The sequence below is a fragment of the Schistocerca serialis genome, unplaced genomic scaffold, assembly GCF_023864345.2.
Source record: "Schistocerca serialis cubense isolate TAMUIC-IGC-003099 unplaced genomic scaffold, iqSchSeri2.2 HiC_scaffold_154, whole genome shotgun sequence".
Taxonomy (NCBI): Eukaryota; Metazoa; Arthropoda; class Insecta; order Orthoptera; family Acrididae; genus Schistocerca; species Schistocerca serialis.
Genome location: NW_026047713.1, coordinates 30,001 through 35,000, shown reverse-complemented (window position 1 = coordinate 35,000; position 5,000 = coordinate 30,001). Strand labels below are relative to the sequence as shown.

At 50.8% G+C, this 5,000-nt stretch overlaps 1 non-coding gene across 1 annotated transcript in view; it reads right to left on the bottom strand.

Moving 5' to 3' along the window:
* LOC126443471 (small subunit ribosomal RNA) overlaps positions 1–930 on the bottom strand; it is a 1,909-nt gene extending 979 nt beyond the window's left edge. Inside the window, exon 1 of the ribosomal RNA XR_007581941.1 lies at positions 1–930. This exon is cut by the window's left edge and continues 979 nt beyond it. This is a non-coding gene — a ribosomal RNA (small subunit ribosomal RNA).
* Positions 931–5,000: the final 4,070 nt, after the last annotated feature.

Below are 5,000 nucleotides of genomic sequence, written 5' to 3'. Positions count from 1 at the left end.
AAAATAGAACCGAGGTCCTATTCCATTATTCCATGCACACAGTATTCAGGCGGGCTTGCCTGCTTTAAGCACTCTAATTTGTTCAAAGTAAACGTGCCGGCCCACCGAGACACTCAATAAAGAGCACCCTGGTAGGATTTCAACGGGGTCCGCCTCGGGACGCACGAGCACGCACGAGGCGGTCGCACGCCTTCGGCTCGCCCCACCGGCAGGACGTCCCACGATACATGCCAGTTAAACACCGACGGGCGGTGAACCAACAGCGTGGGACACAAATCCAACTACGAGCTTTTTAACCGCAACAACTTTAATATACGCTATTGGAGCTGGAATTACCGCGGCTGCTGGCACCAGACTTGCCCTCCAATAGATACTCGTTAAAGGATTTAAAGTGTACTCATTCCGATTACGGGGCCTCGGATGAGTCCCGTATCGTTATTTTTCGTCACTACCTCCCCGTGCCGGGAGTGGGTAATTTGCGCGCCTGCTGCCTTCCTTGGATGTGGTAGCCGTTTCTCAGGCTCCCTCTCCGGAATCGAACCCTGATTCCCCGTTACCCGTTACAACCATGGTAGGCGCAGAACCTACCATCGACAGTTGATAAGGCAGACATTTGAAAGATGCGTCGCCGGTACGAGGACCGTGCGATCAGCCCAAAGTTATTCAGAGTCACCAAGGCAAACGGACCGGACGAGCCGACCGATTGGTTTTGATCTAATAAAAGCGTCCCTTCCATCTCTGGTCGGGACTCTGTTTGCATGTATTAGCTCTAGAATTACCACAGTTATCCAAGTAACGTGGGTACGATCTAAGGAACCATAACTGATTTAATGAGCCATTCGCGGTTTCACCTTAATGCGGCTTGTACTGAGACATGCATGGCTTAATCTTTGAGACAAGCATATGACTACTGGCAGGATCAACCAGGGAGCTGCGTCAACTAGAGCTGAGCAGCCGGCCGCCCGGGAGTGTGTCCCGGGGGCCCGCGCGAACACGCAAGCGTCCGCTCAATTATTCTGCAAACAGGAGGAGGCTGAGCTCCCCTGCACAACACACCTCGAAACCCTCTCAGGTCCCGGCGGCGCGCAGCGCCGTCCTAAGTACTTGGTCGGGTTCGAGAGAGGCGCAATCGCCCGGAGTTAGGCGAGTAGACGCTTTAGGTGCGACCACCCGTGCTCCCAACTGAGCTTGCCGCTGCCGACAGAGGCCCGGGAGCGTGCTGTCGTGGCATTGCCGGCGGGAGACAACACGCGCCACCTACGGTGACCGGCAGCTCCAACGCCAGCGCCACAGAAGGACAAAAGCCCCACTTGGGTGCCGAAGCGAACTCTCCCAGCACAGCGCACGCGCCAACACGTCCGCACAGCTGCGATACAAACCACCTGCGAGAACCGCTGGGGCGACCGAGCAGCAGACGGCGTCGCGGCGCCGAGCGCCGGGCGGCGGCGCATCCTCAGCGCACACAGTCCTCAATCGGACCAGCACACTGCAGATGGCCACCGCGCTTCGCACCGGGCCCGCGAGGACCTACTTTGGCCGCAAGGCGCCGCGAGCAGGGGGCGCCGGCGCGCAGCTGCGCCGCCTGCCGCGTCCGTCGGCCGGCGCGCCTGCCACTGGCCGCCCCCACCAGCCGGCTGTAGCGCGTGCGCCCACGCACCGCGCTGCCAGCACGCCGGGCGGCCCCCCCTCACCGGCCGGGGACGGTCCCACCCAGCCACCGCCGCGTATCGCCTCACACCCAGATCCCCTTTCGCGTTCGTGGGCATGGTGGGTCCCCTTTCACGTTCGTGGGCATGGTGGGTATCCCTGAAACAACCGGTTAATAGCTCGACCGATCGTCGCCAACACTGATTCACCTCTAGCGAGAACAACCGCACCACAACGGGTTACCTGTTGTTCATTTGCGTAACGTCACCAGCAAACGTAGACGTCCATCGCCATTTGCAACGAGTATTGCATGCCTGTGTCAGGTGTCACAACACACTACGTCTGCCCACATAGACGCAACAACATGTGCACGCCTCGAGAACACGTGGAAGGTAGCCCCCGTACGTATGCGGTGTCCATTGCGCGAACGACTGTCAGCCGGCCTCTGCAGGATGTCGCAGATGTGGAACGCGGTGCAACATGCTATCACGGTGTGTGAGAAGAGACGACTACGTCCGAATACACGCTCCACTACATCAACAGACTGCTCATGCTGATCGCCATCCAGGGCGTCCGTTCCTCCCACACGTCTGAATGGCGTACCACACTGCAATCCAGCTCTTATAGGGAGACGACACGTAGCTGCGTGCACAATATTTGGACTGTATGGTCTGCCGTTGCTAGGCGCAGTCGTCGTACGGTCACACATGTGCCACGATGTATCATTCAGTACATACGGACCAATGTGCAGTACAGTTTGTGGGTTTTGCGTACATCGGCGGACAGGTGACAGGCCGTACCACAACATAGGCTGAGTACGTCGGCATGCGAAGGGCATTGAACATGCAAACTTCTCAACGACCAGCTTGCGAAGGCAGGGGGGAAGGGGGGGGGGCATGTACGTCCTGCTGCTATCCACATTACAGTGTATAGCAGGAGCATGTGGAAAGTCAGCAACACCTGCAAGGTGTTTAACATGACGCGATACACAGGGGACCGGGCAGTGCGAATAGCGAACTATATTGCGAGGGTTGCGGTTAGGCAACACTACACTAATTTAACGAGTTGCATAACAATTACAGAGCAGGTTCAGCGACAACGTGCGTCAGGTTAAGGCGCAATATAGGTTAGGTTGAGGCACAATATAGGTTAGGTTAAGGCACAACATGGGTTACGTTAAGGCACAAATTGGGTTACGTTAAGGCACAACATGGGTTACGTTAAGGCACAACATGGGTTACGTTAAGGCACAAATTAGGTTACGTTAAGGCACAAATTAGGTTACGTTAAGGCACAAATTAGGTTACGTTAAGGCACAAATTAGGTTACGTTAAGGCACAAATTAGGTTACGTTAAGGCACAAATTAGGTTACGTTAAGGCACAAATTAGGTTACGTTAAGGCACAAATTAGGTTACGTTAAGGCACAAATTAGGTTACGTTAAGGCACAAATTAGGTTACGTTAAGGCACAAATTAGGTTACGTTAAGGCACAAATTAGGTTACGTTAAGGCACAAATTAGGTTACGTTAAGGCACAAATTAGGTTACGTTAAGGCACAAATTAGGTTACGTTAAGGCACAAATTAGGTTACGTTAAGGCACAAATTAGGTTACGTTAAGGCACAAATTAGGTTACGTTAAGGCACAAATTAGGTTACGTTAAGGCACAAATTAGGTTACGTTAAGGCACAAATTAGGTTACGTTAAGGTACAATATGGGTTAGGTTAAGGTACAATATGGGTTAGGTTAAGGTACAATATGGGTTAGGTTAAGGTACAATATGGGTTAGGTTAAGGTACAATATGGGTTAGGTTAAGGCACAACGTAGGTTAGGTTAAGGCACAACATAGGTTAGGTTAAGGCACAACATAGGTTAGGTTAAGGCACAACATAGGTTAGGTTAAGGCACAACATAGGTTAGGTTAAGGCACAACATAGGTTAGGTTAAGGCACAACATAGGTTAGGTTAAGGCACAACATAGGTTAGGTTAAGGCACAACATAGGTTAGGTTAAGGCACAACATAGGTTAGGTTAAGGCACAACATAGGTTAGGTTAAGGCACAACGTAGGTTAGGTTAAGGCACAACGTAGGTTAGGTTAAGGCACAACGTAGGTTAGGTTAAGGCACAACGTAGGTTAGGTTAAGGCACAACGTAGGTTAGGTTAAGGCACAACGTAGGTTAGGTTAAGGCACAACGTAGGTTAGGTTAAGGCACAACGTAGGTTAGGTTAAGGCACAACGTAGGTTAGGTTAAGGCACAACGTAGGTTAGGTTAAGGCACAACGTAGGTTAGGTTAAGGCACAACGTAGGTTAGGTTAAGGCACAACGTAGGTTAGGTTAAGGCACAACGTAGGTTAGGTTAAGGCACAACGTAGGTTAGGTTAAGGCACAACGTAGGTTAGGTTAAGGCACAACGTAGGTTAGGTTAAGGCACAACGTAGGTTAGGTTAAGGCACAACGTAGGTTAGGTTAAGGCACAACGTAGGTTAGGTTAAGGCACAACGTAGGTTAGGTTAAGGCACAACGTAGGTTAGGTTAAGGCACAACGTAGGTTAGGTTAAGGCACAACGTAGGTTAGGTTAAGGCACAACGTAGGTTAGGTTAAGGCACAACGTAGGTTAGGTTAAGGCACAACGTAGGTTAGGTTAAGGCACAACGTAGGTTAGGTTAAGGCACAACGTAGGTTAGGTTAAGGCACAACGTAGGTTAGGTTAAGGCACAACATAGGTTAGGTTAAGGCACAACATAGGTTAGGTTAAGGCACAACATAGGTTAGGTTAAGGCACAACATAGGTTAGGTTAAGGCACAACATAGGTTAGGTTAAGGCACAACATAGGTTAGGTTAAGGCACAACGTAGGTTAGGTTAAGGCACAACGTAGGTTAGGTTAAGGCACAACGTAGGTTAGGTTAAGGCACAACGTAGGTTAGGTTAAGGTACAACGTAGGTTAGGTTAAGGTACAACGTAGGTTAGGTTAAGGTACAACGTAGGTTAGGTTAAGGTACAACGTAGGTTAGGTTAAGGTACAACGTAGGTTAGGTTAAGGTACAACGTAGGTTAGGTTAAGGTACAACGTAGGTTAGGTTAAGGTACAACGTAGGTTAGGTTAAGGTACAACGTAGGTTAGGTGAAGGCGCAATGTAGGTTAGGTTAAGGTACGATATACCTTAGGTTAAGGTACAATATCGCTTAGGTTAAGGTACAATATAGCTTAGGTTAAGGTACACGTTGTAGGGAAAGGTGTATTTTGGGGGGGGAGGGGGCGGCAGGTTCGTTGATAGTGATTATCGTAAGTGCATGCCTGCGGGATCATCCGATTTGTCACGTCAGGATGCACTTGTGGCTCA